This window comes from Notolabrus celidotus, chromosome 2, assembly GCF_009762535.1.
Source record: "Notolabrus celidotus isolate fNotCel1 chromosome 2, fNotCel1.pri, whole genome shotgun sequence".
Lineage (NCBI taxonomy): Eukaryota > Metazoa > Chordata > Actinopteri > Labriformes > Labridae > Notolabrus > Notolabrus celidotus.
In genome coordinates this window covers 39120943-39137078 of record NC_048273.1, presented here as the reverse complement: position 1 = coordinate 39137078, position 16136 = coordinate 39120943, and the positions used below count along the sequence as shown (strand labels likewise).

General features: G+C 38.9%; 1 protein-coding gene across 4 annotated transcripts in view; it reads right to left on the bottom strand.

Annotated features, from left to right (window-relative positions):
* The window catches only part of sgip1a (SH3GL interacting endocytic adaptor 1a), a 119159-nt gene extending 103131 nt beyond the window's left edge, over positions 1-16028 (bottom strand). For all 4 annotated transcript variants that reach the window (XM_034674426.1, XM_034674444.1, XM_034674454.1 and 1 more), the window contains exons 1-2: positions 15863-16028; positions 13341-13520 (exon numbers count right to left, since the gene is read on the bottom strand). The gene's annotated coding sequence lies outside the window, so the exon portion shown is untranslated. The remainder of the gene's footprint in view (positions 1-13340; positions 13521-15862) is intronic.
* Between the last annotated feature and the right edge of the window lie 108 nt (positions 16029-16136).

Genomic DNA, 16136 nt, shown 5'->3' with positions numbered 1-16136 from the left:
GACTCCGTTTTCAAAAACACAGAAGATTTGACGACAAATTCAAATAGGTCATCAGTGTTACAGTAGGAGTACAGTCAGGATGGGGAGGCAGCAAACTGTTGTTATCATCTGGCGAGTGAAGACCCATAGGGAATGGAAGATGAGGTATGGTGACGCCACTGCGAGTCCCTGAGTTGTTTATCATTCATCAAATGTGCTCTAGTTCCATCCTAAGGTTATTCCATGAACTAAAATACACTCAGAAATGTGTCCTTTCAACATTTTGTGCTGAATAACATGTTACTGATATACCTCATTATATATCACATGCACGCCATCACTATCAGCCTTTAGAAAGGACAAAAAGCACTGAATTCACCACTACAAATACAAGAAGACAACATTTGGATCACATTGATTTAATTTCTGCTTTGTGAAGCTTACCGAGGTGAGTAGGATGATGACACTAATTCAGTGCTACAGGAGCCGAGCACTGAAGAGCAAGGAGAGCCCAGTGGCACATGACCACGCAGTGAGGTGAACCGAGCTAACAGGAGGAGAGAAGGGCAGCGTTTCTCTTGCTATCAAATTATTTGGTTCATTCAATGTCAGAAAACAATAACACCAGATTTCAGAAAAGACCTATTCATTTATCCTCTTCTTTTATTTTCAATCCTGTCTTACTTGGCTGTCTCTAGCAGGAAAGGCCTCAAGTTTTTAATGCACCAAGTCCTTCTCCTGACCCACAAAGCTCTTAATGGTCAGAAACCTTATCCTGAAGAGCTCATGGTGCCTTGCTGCCCCTCTAGAACGCTACACTTCCAACATGCAGGCCTGCTGGTCGTACCTAAAGTCGCTAAAAGTAGTATGGGAGGTAGAACCTTCAGTTATCAGGCCCCTCTCCTTTGGAATCATCTACCAGTCAGGGTCCGGGGGCAGACACCCTCTCTACTTTTAAGAGTAGGCTTCAAACTTTCCTTTTTTAATAAAGCTTATAGTTAGAGCTGGATCAGGCTTGGACCAGCTCTTAGTTATGCTGCTATAGGCTTAGACTGCCCTACCTGGGGAACTGGCGCACTGGGATCCTATCCCTCCCCCCATCACTTACTTTATCTCTCCCTGTCCCATAGAAAGTTACTAACCATAGAGCTTTCTGGAGTCCCTGAGCTCCCTTGTCTTGTAGGTTCCTCTGGATCTCTGTCGTAGACGGCCTGCTGCTGTGGACGTTGCAGACTCCAGCTACCACTACTACTACTACTACTACTATCCATCTCACCACTATCATCTCTCTCTCTTCATCACCTCTATTCCTCTTTCCAACCTCTTGCTGGATGTTTCTGCCTATTAAAGGAAGTTTTTCCTTGCCACTGTAACTTACTAAATGCTGCAAAGTGCTCTGCTCATGGTGGATTAAGATGAGATCAGACTGAGTCCTGTCTGTAAGATGGGACTGGATCTTATCCTGTCTTGATGTTGGGTCTTTGTTAATAACAGAACATAGAGTACGGTCTAGACCTGCTCTGTTTGCGTCTTGAGATAACGTTTGTTGTGATTTGGCTCCTTGTGTTGTCCTTGTACACCCTCAGCCTGATGTTTGTGGGCACAGTGCTCAGCGTTAAGATTATTTAGTAAACTGTGTCTCCATACATGGACTTCCCTGGGCTCATGTCGCAACAGTCACATCGCACGTAGCAGGCCTCAAGTGACTTCCTGCGCACTGCTTAGGCAACATCCCTGCAAACCTCCACCCTGCTCCACCTCTGTCCACCCCCCAAAGTGCCCTGATGAGGGATGATGATTAGGCAGCAGTCATTAAATGTACACAGAAGACAAACACCCACCCACCAATTAAGCAGCAGCGAGTGCAGCCACACCAAAACAAAACAACTCACTCTGCACTCAGCAGCAGGGGAAGGCATGCAGGGCGGTGAGGCAGGGTGATGGCAGGGTGCCATGTCGAGTGCCTACGTGCCACCCAGCCACCCATGATACTTTCAGACTGTCTGCAAGAGAGGTGCACTGTTCTACATCATTAGCCTACTGCTGCTCTGCCTGGGAGTGAGGGCGTGGGTGGGCAGGCACACATGTGCAGAGAAACACAGACGCACTCCATCAAGCAGCAAACATTTCTGTGTAATTAGCACCCACTGCCTAATTATTTGATGATGCTGAGGACGCTGACCGCTAAAAGATGAATTTAGTTTGTTTAGTCTAAAGCTGCTGGGGTTATTATTGTGTATTTATTGCTTTAAGTCCCTACAGCTCAAGATGACCTTTAGCTTAAAGTGAACAACTGTATGACAGTGTTCTCACAGGGCATTAGAAAAACCTCTAAGGTTTCCTGAATTTCTTGCTTTGTGTTGTTATGAAATTATTTTTGGGCCATTTTCACAATTTTTGGTGAGACAGCCGAAGAGAGGAAATATTGAAAGAAGGGAACGAGGCAGCGAAGGGCTGAGGGCAGGGGTCGAACCAAGCATCACGTGAGTCAGGTGGTCCCTGGATAAGGGGACGACAATCTAACTGCTGAGCTTAACCAGGACTCAATGTTTGGTTTTTGAAACGTTCAAAACTGTACTTTTCACAATCAGGAAGGTTTGTCATCCAGAAGTGTCATTAATGAGGTTGATGATTGAGTACAATTCTAACATTTGAGAATAAAATTTAAAAATGATATGAATATAAAATTAATCTGATTAAAGCAAACGGTACAAATTACTTCAATTAAAATAGAACATTTAATCCTTTAATCTACAGGCTTAGTTTTCATGCAGATATTGTTCTGATCAAATGACTTTTCAAAAGTTTCTTTGTTTAATGACATGTCACATGAAGAGTTGCATGGGAGGTTATCGGCACCTAAGCTTAACAGCTGACACTGTTCAATGGTTTCCACATACTGGTAAATTGGTTTAAGCTTGATGTGAATCTTTTGTCTGGACCTGGCTTCAGCTGTTTCAGAGGGTTTATTACAGACCTCTGTGGGGGCGCAGTTGGCCTATCAGTTAAAGCACATGCCTCATATACGGAGGATATAGTCCTCGTCTCAGTAGTTGCTGGTTGACTCCCTGCCTCGACCATTTGCTGCATGTCTTCCCGCACTCTGTACTCCCCATTTTTCCTGTCTCTCTTCAGCTGTCCTATCAATAAAGGTGAAAACGCACCAATAAATAGAACTTAAAAGAGGTCTTTATGAGCGTGTTAGAGCTAAATCTCATTGGAGGTTCAGCAAATACAACTGGTGAAAGATAAAATCAGAGCGCCTGAATATGACAACAAAATATAGTTCCATACTTTCTCTGAACACATACGTCATTGATTACAGGCTGGTTTTTTAATTTTCCCAAACTTACAATTTATTCAATTTCTAGTCATCAAATTTGCAATGTGATTTTCATGTTATCAAATCATACTGCACTTCATTTGGGTTGCAGGTAGGGTGATCAATCAGCCAGCAATCCAGCTGCTTGCTAGTGAATGTTAAGCTAAGCTAGTTTTGTCGAACATCAGCGACACAAAGTTAGAGTTAAAATGGTCCAATCTAAAATAAACTTTAAATTATAGTCTTGGATGAAAACATTTACCACCACCTTCCTGCTCTACAGCACCAGTTTAATAACAAACATAGTCCAGATTCACTGACCCAAAACCCCATCCAGAGTCACCCCCCTGTTACAAGCCCCCTCTGAATCCCTTGTCCTCCCCTCAAGCCTCAAAGCTGGGGATGGAAAAGATGAGCTCATCCCTCTGATAGTGGGCTGGTCTGGTTTGCGGTCTCCCTAATGGTCTCCAGGATGTCAACACTGGTCCAATACGTTCCTGTTACTCAAACCAATTACCATTTCCACAAGCCTGAGTCTAAATAAACAGAGCTCAAACTCTCTATACAATCAGTCTATATCTATAAACAGAGGAGCAGTTTAAATTAGGCTGATCCCCAGAGAACCGGCCTTTGCTTGGACAGCCAGGCTGGGATGACAGAATGGAGCCAGATGAGCTCACTGCGTGGAGTTTCAAAGGATGTTTTAAAGACAACAGAAATAGCACAGGCGTGAGTTCTATACTTTCTAGAAGCGGTTTTGGATCATCAAAAATAAAATCTAATATCAAGTTATACAAGTTTAAACCTTCTATCAATATGGTTTAGAAGCATGGCCCTGTTTAACTGCTAAATGACCCTCAGAAGAACACATCAAGCTACATTCCTCCTCTGTCCAAATCTAAGGGGCAACAGAAAACCTGAGTTATGGTTGATTCAGAGAGATCCCGAGTTGAACTCATTTCTAATAAAACAAAAAAGGAGAAAATTTGCCAACACTTGCTCTGTGGCACTTTCTCATTTGGCTGGACACCCACGAGAATGTTATTAATATAGGTTATGAGTGTGTGTGTGTGTGTGTGTGTGTGTGTGTGTGTGTGTGTGTGTGTGTGTGTGTGTGTGTGTGTGTGTGTGTGTGTGTGTGTGTGTGTGTGTGTGTGTGTGTGTGTGTGCTGTGACGTGCTGGTAGAAGCCCAGATTGGCCTCCCAGTGACGCATTTAATACTGCACCCATAATTCATGAGGCAACTTAAAATAGGAGTGTGGATTTTTAAGATCTGCTCTCCCTGACAGTGCTTCAAGTTCAGGGTAGCGAGAACACCAAACCTGCCTCTGACATAACATAGTAGGTCATGAGGTAGACTCCAAATCATGATATGAGAAAAAAGTTATATAGTGGGTAAGCAAAACGACAAGTGATCACAATGTCGGCTCTTTTTCTGTGAGCCAAATGGAGAACAAACATGAGCCACAAATTCACCACATCATTCCCTCAGCCAGGACAGCTTAGGATCACTGACAGAGAGAATCTCCTGCTTCAGAATCATTCTTACGTCAAAACCTTGTTTGACTCGGGGGGGGAACTGCACAAAATAATACCGGCATATTACAGCAACAAAATTGCTGTGATTTCATTAAAAGAGACTAACACAGGACTTCAACCAGATCTGTGCCTGGTCCGTCTCCGATCTGCTGGGTGGATCAGGGTGGTCAAGACCCCTCTGCTTCGTGACAGTGTCTTGTCTCACCCTGTAGGGATTCTTTTTCCCATAACAACCTGCTAACCATACATTATGCCTTACTTAGAAACCAAATATAAGTAAATCTGTACTCAACTTATAAAATAAACAGTAAATCACTCAACATGTTAGACTGACTTTCATTAGTGCTGAGTAGACTGTAAAAGCCCTTCTGGTCTATGCTAGGTTGAGGTGTCCTGTGTTTTTTTTAGGGCATAAAACACAGATATACGACACACACCCATGTGCATGCATACACACACATACACACAAGCATCCCTGTGTCTTGATCTCACTTATTACAAAATACTTGACGCCATCTTGTATGTGTCAAATAAAAAAGCATGTTCTCCTCTCTTCCTCACCCAGGCACACACAGCTCACCAAACCCCCCCACACTTCCACTGAACTCTGCTTTAAAATGAACAGCCTCCACGATGCTTACAGATGCAGCATGACAACGCAAAACATCAAGTATTTTTTTTCTTGCACTGGCAAATGACATCCTTTCTCAAAAAGCGAAAAATTCTGATATCAGCTGATTTAAGAATTTATAGTCCCCTATATGTTCTACTTTTTAAGCCAGCTTCTCCACAACAACTTTCATCTGTGATCTGCAAAATATATAAATATAAACAACAAACACGATCGCACTTCATGACTTAATATACATACAGCAGCCTGACCTGAAGCTAAACTGGTTAACACATGTATTTTGATGTACACCCTTACTGGTATTCAAATTTCAAATGGAAACAGTGAAGGATAACAGCTCATAATTATTGAGCGACAGACCAGAAACTTGTGTAATATTCACTTGCTTCAGTAAATAATTCACACAGCCAGTAAACTCTATCTTTATATTTATATATATATATATAAAAAAAATAAACATCCTGTATCACTATCTTTGATTGGCTGAATGGTTGGTGTTTTCCAAAGAACACTGAGAATAATAATAATAATAATGCATTTTATTAATAGGCGCCTTTCTTGGCACTCAAGGTCACCTTACAACATTAAAAACAAACAGAGTTTAAAGGTGACATATCATGCAAAATTGACTTTTTAATGGTTCTTTACCTGAAATATGTTTCCCTGGCATGTCTACAAACCCCCCGAGAATGAAAAAAATCCATTCTGCCCCTGTTCTGATTTCTCCACCTTTCTGTAAATGTGTGTGAAACGAGCCGTTTCAGACTTCAGTGTTTTTGTTACGTAACAACAATATCCGGTCTGTCACGGAGTCAGAGCTCGGAGCTTGTTCAGCCCATAGACTGTATAAAATAATACTGAATCCCTCCTCCGTTTTTCATTACCTGCACAAATGTGTGCTAACAAGGAGCTTAGAAGGGAGGCATGCTAGTTGTAGGCTGTCTTAATAAACACAAAGGTCGGTTTTACTCCCCACGTCTGCAGATTTGAAGATCTAGTGGATGATTTTTATTTATCATGGATAAGTGCTAGCGCTAGTTAGCATAGCTACATAGCTACATGTCGTAGCTGTAGCTGTGTACCAAGACACATGTCGACATACTGACAAATAAAACAACAAGTAACACTAAATCTGTGACCAATCCTTCAGAAAAGGTCCCGCTGCCTTTCTGGCAGAGGTCGGTTTGACTCCCCACGTCTGCAGATTTGAAGATCTAGTGGATGATTTTTATTTATCATGGATAAGTGCTAGAGCTAAATGGCATAGCCACATAGCTACATGTTCATAGCTGTAGCTGTAGCTGTGTACAAAGACACACGTCGACATACTGACAAATAAAGCAACAAGAAACACTAAATCTGTGACCAATCCTTCATAAAAGGTCCTGCTGCCTTTCTGGTAGAAGTCGGTTTTACTCCCCACGTCTTCAGATTTGAAGATCTAGTGGATTATTTTTATTTATCATGGATAAGTGCTAGCGCTAGTTAGCATAGCCACATAGCTACATGTTCGTAGCTGTGTACCAAGACACACGTCTACATACTGATAAATAAAACAACAAGAAACACTAAATCTATGACCAATCCTTCAGAAAGGTCCTGCTACAGGCGCCTCTCCGTCAGGATCAGATTCTGGATCAGATTCAGAGGGTTGAAGTAACGCGATCTCTGAGCAGCCGTGTATATTCAGCCAACATGTAAACATTAGATCAACGTGCTGGAGAGCCGAGGCACATCCACTTCCTGAGGGGGCGTGGTCAGAGGGAAAACAGAGTGTTCTGATGAGGACTGAAGAAGAGGGTTTTTCAGGCAGACCAAAATCTGATTTCAAAGTGTTTTTTTGAGCATAAACTTTAAAGACATGTTTTGGGGACCTCTTAGACCAATATATATTGATGAAAAAAGCGTAATATGTCACCTTTAAATAGCAAACAGTAAATAAAACACAATTTAAAAAGTTTGAAGTGAATGGACAGAGGAGTTGTGGTCAGATGGAGTAAGCCAGTTTAAACAGATGGGTTTTGAGTTTGGATTTAAAATGTGGGAGTGAGTCAGTGTTGCGGAGGTCAGGTGGGAGAGAGTTCCAGAACTGGGGAGCTGAGCGGCTGAAGGCTCTGCTCCCCATGGTAACAAGGCGAGCAGGGCGGACAGTGAGGTGGATGGAGGAGGAGGATCTGAGAATACTTTGCTCCTCCACACTAGAGCATGCTGTGAGGCTTCCCCGTGAACAACCAATTTGAAAAGCAGCATAAATGACTCACCCTCTCTCTGTAACATCAACAACAACATTTTCTTTATCTAACAATGAAAGCCAACTGAGGACAAAACCTTCTATCCATATTACTTTCTGTTAGCTCAGATATTCAGGGGAGAATCAAGGTAAAGGAAGATGATACAGAGAAGAGACAAACACTACAGAAAGTCACCGACTACAGTGGATTCATTTACCTTCACATCTTACGTTATGCAGCACAAGCCTGGAATAATCTACCAGATTATATTAGAAAAGCCAGACTCTGACCGCTTTCAAGTCCAGACTGAAAACATCCCTCTTTCATGCTGCTTACACTGCTCACTAATGGATACAAACTCATTGTTCAACCTGAGTTTTTATTTCTTTAACAACAAACCTTGACATTTTTGATGAACTTTAAGGATTTTCTTTGAATTTCTTTTAACATAGTGAGTTTAATGACTCTCTTTCTTTCTTTATCTTATATTTTAAAATATTTCATGTTTTCATGCTTATGTTTGTTTAATATCATATTTTAAATTGGTTATTTTCTGACAAGGTATGGCCGAATGGAATGAAGCTGATATTGGATCTATTAGATGTTGGGCACACGGCTACCCTGCAGGGATGTCAAGAGGTCTGAGCCAACTTTGGGCTGCGCCTCGACACAGAAAAGATTCAATGTCTGAGTCTTAATCCTTGGGTAGAATTTCTGAGATGAATCGAATGATTACTGCCTTTATTACCATTTTACTTTCTATCCCATTTTAATTTCCTTTAGTTGTTTTACTCTCCTAATATCTCATTTACTGCCTTGATAGCTTTAAGTCATCTAGATTTATTTATTTATTTTACTGCTTTTATCTATCCTTAAATACTTTACCTACACTGCGTGCACAATTATTAGGCACGTGAGTATTTTTGTGAATATGTTAAGAACTATGTTAACAGTCGTTTTAAAATTTGTCAAGAAGTCAGATAGTGAATATATTTATTCAACTGTGTGGTTAAAATGATGCTTTTCAAATTATATTGGCTGTATTTTTAAACAAATGCAGAATCTGCAGAAATGAGCGTGCCAAATTATTATTTCTCAGGGTCAGAGGTCACTGTTAAACTGATTTAGGGAGGTTTCTGATGACTTCTCTGCTGACACTGTGAGCTGCACCTTGTATGTCTTTCCAAAGAGGCTCTTTGAGCTGTATTTCTTGCCATTACTGTAAATTATCTTCTTTATTATTGACCACAAGTTCTCAGTCAGGTTGAGATCAGGTGATCAGGCAGGCCAGTTCATGGGGCGATCCTCTTTTGTATTTTCCTCCATGGAGGATGCTAGTGTTCATGCATGAGCACAATGCACCGTCACATGCCTCACGTTATTCCCAGGACTGAATGGCCTCTCAGGGCTTTAAAGAGGATCGCCTCATGAACTGGCCTGCCTGCTCACCCGTCAACCTGACTGAGAACTTGTGATCAATAATAAAGGAGATAATTTATAGTAATGGCAAGAAATACAGCTCAAAATAGCCTCTTTGGAAAGCCATACAAGGTGCAGCTCACAGTGTCAGCAGAGAAGTCATCAGAAACTAAATCAGTTTACAGTGACCTCTGACCTTCACTGAAAGAAAAGGAGGTTATATTGGACATTTGAGAAACACTTTAGATTTGAAATGTTTCAAAGACATTAACAGTTTTATGTTGTATACAAATGTAAAGAAAACTGTTGTTTTTGTTGAAGAAATAATAATTTGGCACGCTCATTTCTGCAGATTCTGCATTTATTTAAAAATACAGCCAACGTAATTTGAAAAGCATCATTTTAACCACACACTTGAATAAATATATTCACTATCTGACTTCTTGACAAATTTAAAAATGACTGCTGACATAGTGTTTAACATATTCACAAAAATACTCACATGCTTAATAATTGTGCACGCAGTGTATATTGATGATTTTAGCTCTGCTTTGCTTTTATTTCACATTATTGCTTTTACCCCTCTTTTAATGCTTTATTCCTTTTTAATGAATGTAGCCCCTTATTAATCTTTCTTTCCTTTTATATTCTAAATTGTCTTACTTTCTTGGTCCCTTGGTCTCAGTTCCTATCATTGGGTTCTTGGGTTGCCTGTGTTGAATCATTGTTTGGGTTTTTTGTGTTTGTTTTCTTGATGTCTGATTTTAATTTTGTTTAAACTCTCTCTTTGTGTTTGTTTGTATGTGCCCTGCTGTTTGTGAAGTGCTTTGGGAACCGTGGTTTTTAAAAAGGTGCTATATAAATAGAGGTTTTATTATTATTTTTGAAGGGTTAATTTTGGTTAAAGGGGACATATCACGCTTTTTTCATCAATATATATTGGTCTAAGAGGTCCCCAAAACATGTCTTTAAAGTTTATGCTCAAAAAACCACTTTGAAATCAGATTTTGGTCTGCCTGAAAAGTCCTCTTCTTCAGTCCTCATCAGAACACTCTGTTTTCCCTCTGACCACGCCCCCTCAGGAAGTGGATGTGCCTCGGCTCTCCAGCACGTTGATCTAATGTTTACATGTTGGCTGAATATACACGGCTGCTCAGAGATCGCGTTACTTCAACCCTCTGAATCTGATCCTGACGGAGAGGCGCCTGCAGCAGGACCTTTCTGAACGATTGGTCATAGATTTAGTGTTTCTTGTTGTTTTATTTATCAGTATGTAGACGTGTGTCTTGGTACACAGCTACGAACATGTAGCTATGTGGCTATGCTAACTAGCGCTAGCACTTATCCATGATAAATAAAAATCATCCACTAGATCTTCAAATCTGCAGACGTGGGGAGTAAAACCGACCTCTGCCAGAAAGGCAGCAGGACCTTTCTGAAGGATTGGTCACAGATTTAGTGTTTCTTGTTGTTTTATTTGTCAGTATGTCGACGTGTGTCTTGGTACACAGCTACAGCTACAGCTACAGCTACAGCTATGAACATGTAGCTATGTGGCTATGCCAATTAGCGCTAGCACTTATCCATGATAAATAAAAATCATCCACTAGATCTTCAAATCTGCAGACGTGGGGAGTAAAACCGACCTTTGTGTTTATTAAGACAGCCTACAACTAGCATGACTCCCTCCTAAGCTCCTTGTTAGCACACATTTGTGCAGGTAATGAAAAACGGGGGAGGGATTCAGTATTATTTTATACAGTCTATGGGCTGAACAAGCTCCGAGCTCTGACTCCGTGACAGACCGGATATTGTTGTTAAGTAACAAAAACACTGAAGTCTGAAACGGCTGGTTTCACACACATTTACAGAAAGGTGGAGAAATCAAAACAGGGGCAGAATGGATTTTTTTCATTCTCGGGGGGTTTGTAGACATGCCAGGGAAACATATTTCAGGTAAAGAACCATTAAAAAGTCAATTTTGCATGATATGTCACTTTTAAGACAAGATCAGTTGTGATTCTGTGTCTGTAGGGACAGTGAGACTCAAGTTACAGATTTCAGAGCAGTGAAGGGGGTTGATCATTTTTAATAATCCCTCCTAACTTAAATAAATAATAAGACCCAACACTATTTACTATACAGTTGTGCTCATAAGTTTACATACCCTGGTGGAATTTGTGATTTTCTTTGGGCCATTTTTCAGAGAATATAAATGATGAGAGAAAAACTTCCTTTCCATTCATGGTTAGTGGTTGGGTGAAGTCATTTATTGTCAAACAACTGTGTTTACTCTCTTTATATCATAATGAGAACAGAAACTACCCAAGAAATCATAAATTCTGCCAGGGTATGTAAACTTATGAGCACAACTGTACGTTAAGTAACATAAGTACACAGAGAGAGTAGATCAAACATAACTGGAAGTGTTTGCTGTATGTTTTTGTAGATTGTTACAGTTCTGTTTTTTGTTTTGAACTCTATAAAGCACTTTGAATTGCTCTCTGTATGAATGGTGCTTTATAAATAAACGGGCCTTGCCTTGCCAATCATGTTTGTAATTAATTTATGATGGCTAAAATTAAATTAGGTATGTTTAAATCAATCAGTTTTTCCAATCTTGCATGTTAAATGACACTGGCTGCATTTTTACAGTGGTGCAAAATAACACCTGCATGTCTATTTTACGTGTTTAGAATAACATGTTAAAGATGCAATAATTGTTTTATGCTGCATTAAAACTTTTCATGGCACCTGAGGCTCTTTTGCTTTCACTGAAACAGTCAGTATCTGCAATACACTGACAGAGTGCTGTCTTCATAGTTACCCCAGAATTCACCACCTGGTAATGCTTTATTTCACAACTCAACACAGGAAACACACATCCGAAATGTTCCCAGGCTGATTTCCCAGGAAGAGTCCACCTAAAACTGAAACCTCATTTCCCACTCATTACTGACAAGCTGGGCAATCCCCTTTAACTCTGCAGCTTTTCCCACAAATCATAAACCTCTTCTCAAACTCACTGTGATCCAACTCTCACAAGTGCAGTAAACCTCTGGGATACACAGCTGGCCAGACGCAATACCCATGAGACCAGAGCAGCTTCTATTACTGAGTGTTTGTTGACCTGGGAGTGGTTTTAGATTCAGACTTTAATCCTAATGATCATTTTTACATCTCACAAATTGAGACAGCTTTCTGTTTTTACGACCCTAAGCTGTGGAACTCTCTGCCTCTGGACATTAAAACAGCGAGCTCTCTGGATCTTTTTAAAAGTAAACTTAAGACTTACCTTTTCAATCTGGCTTTAATTTCCCTTAAGCCCAGGACTGCATTATTACCATTATGAACATTGTTTTAGAATTATACTAATTTATTTCATTATATCTTATTATACCATATTTCATTATTATTTAGTTTTTTGGGTATTTATCTGATTTTCTATTGTTGATTTTACTAAGGATTTTATTTTTGTGGTATTTATCTGATTTTCTATTATTGATTTTACTAAGGATTTTATTTTTGTGGTATTTATCTGATTTTCTATTATTGATTTTACTAAGGATTTTATTTTTGTGGTATTTATCTGATTTCGTTTCATTGATTCATTGTACTGATTTTATTTTATTTGTCTGGAATCCATCTGATTTTATTTTATTGATTATTATAATGATTTTATTTTATTTTTGTGGTATTTATCTGATTTGATTTTATTGATTTTATTGTAATTATTTTATTTTTAAGTTTTCACTTTACTTTCCCCTAACTTGTTCTAGTCTTGTATCATTTTACCAACTGTTGTTTTCTGTCTCTCTGTTCTTTTGTGAAGCACTTTGGGCTGCATGCTTGAATCTATGAAAGGTGCTAAATAAATAAAAATGAGTAAAGAGTTGAGCTAAGACAGACAACTGTTTAAAAAAATGGTTCAAATCACTGTCTTAACCGGAGGTTCATAAATGGACAGTTCAACGATGATGAATAAATCTTTTAACACACACACACACACACACGTTGAAATACAGGAATGATTAAAGCAATAAATAATGTGGGATAAGCTTGTGGGTATCAAACAAGATAGACTTTAGGAATACTGGTTCTGCTTTTAAATATCAAAGGATAATATGAGGCCATGTCAAACTTTGATAAATCAGTGCCGTACACAACATAATGCTGAGCAACCTTTGAATGTACTAACAAACAGTGAACATGCATTACCTGAACCGTGACTCAGACTGCAGTCATCAGACCGCAGCAGGTCTGTGCCAGGACCACCACTGACACAGAAGGGCTGTTTGGGAATGAAAGCCAGACTCAGCACTCAGCACTCAGGTCTCAGGTCTCGGGTCTCGGGTCTCGGGTCTCGGGCCACGTGTATGTAATCACAAGCAACAACACCTGTTTGAATTAAAAAACACACATTAGAGATGTTTGATTGGACTGAAATATCATCACATGCTGATGTTGCGCAGTCTGGCCTCTGATGTTCTGATTCAATTCTCCCCAGGCACCACCACTTCAGTCCTTACATATCATGGTGTAATCAAAGAGACTGATTAATAATGTCAACACCGCATTGAAAGCACTCTCCTATATATATATATATAAAAATATATATATAAATATATATATATAAAAGGGACTCTAAAAGACAGGACAGTAACTAGAGCTACACAGTGATATAAAACATACTCTAAAAGACAGCAACTAGAGACACACAGTAATATCAAACATACTCTAAAAGACAGTAACTAGAGACACACAGTGATATCAAACATACTCTAAAAGACAGTAACTAGAGCTACACAGTGATATAAAACATACTCTAAATACAGTAACTAGAGACACACAGTGATATAAAACATACTCTAAAAGACAGTAACTAGAGCTACACAGTGATATAAAACATACTCTAAAAGACAGTAACTAGAGCTACACAGTGATATCAAACATACTCTAAAAGACAGTAACTAGAGCTACACTAATATAAAACATACTCTAAAAGACAGTAACTAGAGCTACACAGTGATATAAAACATACTCTAAAAGACAGCAACTAGAGCTACACTAATATAAAACATACTCTAAAAGACAGTAACTAGAGCTACACAGTGATATAAAACATACTCTAAAAGACAGCAACTAGAGCTACACTAATATAAAACATACTCTAAAAGACAGTAACTAGAGCTGCAGTGATATAAAACATACTCTAAAAGACAGTAACTAGAGCTAAACTGATATAAAACATACTCTAAAAGACAGTAACTAGAGCTACACAGTGATATAAAACATACTCTAAAAGACAGTAACTAGAGCTGCAGTGATATAAAACATACTCTAAAAGACAGTAACTAGAGCTACACAGTGATAAAACATACTCTAAAAGACAGTAACTAGAGACACACTGACATAAAACATACTCTAAAAGACAGTAACTAGAGCTACACAGTGATATAAAACATACTCTAAAAGACAGTAACTAGAGCTACACAGTGATATAAAACATACTCTAAAAGACAGTAACTAGAGACACACAGTGATATAAAACATACTCTAAAAGACAGTAACTAGAGACACACAGTGATATAAAACATACTCTGAAAGACTGAACAGTAACTATAGCTACACAGTGATATAAAACATACTCTATAAGACAGTAACTAGAGCTACACAGTGATATCAAACATACTCTAAAAGACAGTAACTAGAGCTACACAGTGATATAAAACATACTCTAAAAGACAGTAACTAGAGCTGCAGTGATATCAAACATACTCTAAAAGACAGTAACTAGTGCTACACTGATATAAAACATACTCTAAAAGACAGTAACTAGAGCTAAACTGATATAAAACATACTCTAAAAGACAGTAACTAGAGCTACACTGATATAAAACATACTCTAAAAGACAGTAACTAGAGCTACACTGACATAAAACATACTCTAAAAGACAGTAACTAGAGCTACACTGATATAAAACATACTCTAAAAGACAGTAACTAGAGCTACACAGTGATATAAAACATACTCTAAAAGACAGTAACTAGAGCTACACTGATATAAAACATACTCTAAAAGACAGTAACTAGAGCTACACTGATATAAAACATACTCTAAAAGACAGTAACTAGAGCTACACAGTGATATAAAACATACTCTAAAAGACTGAACAGTAACTAGAGCTACACAGTGATATAAAACATACTCTAAAAGACAGCAACTAGAGACACACAGTGATATCAAACACACTCTAAAAGACAGTAACTAGAGCTGCAGTGATATAAAACATACTCTAAAAGACAGTAACTAGAGCTACACAGTGATATATAAAAAGACTGAACAGTAACTAGAGCTGAACAGTGATATAAAACATACTCTAAAAGACAGTAACTAGAGCTGCAGTGATATAAAACATACTCTAAAAGACAGTAACTAGAGCTGCAGTGATATAAAACATACTCTAAAAGACAGTAACTAGAGCTGAACAGTGATATATAAAAAGACTGAACAGTAACTTGAGCTGAACAGGGATGTAAAATTGCCAGGACCAAGCTAACTCCATTGAGCTAATAATGCCTCGCGCGGGAGCTGACCATAGACTGTATAAAATAGGTGCTGACCTGACGTTTAGCTAACAGTCGTTATTAGCATTCAACCGTGAAAACCGTTGTGTTTACGTTGGTTCAGATAAGTCTGCTAGCATCTGTTTTTACCAAACCTCGTCTACCACACTTACCGCTTTTCGAAAAACTTGTTGGCTCATAAAACTGTTTTCGGCTCGGACATCAAGCACGAAATTTCCACTGATATGAAAACAGGTAACTGTTACAGCTAGCTAAAGATGCTCACCGGAAGTGACAAGACAAAACATTGTATGACCTATGACCTATGCCTATGACTCGCCATTGATATTGAGTGTTTTTACCTAAATATTGTTATAAATATTTTGTAATAATTTAATTTCGAAATAAAATGTTTATCCATCAGTATAGAGGGTTATTTACATTTTT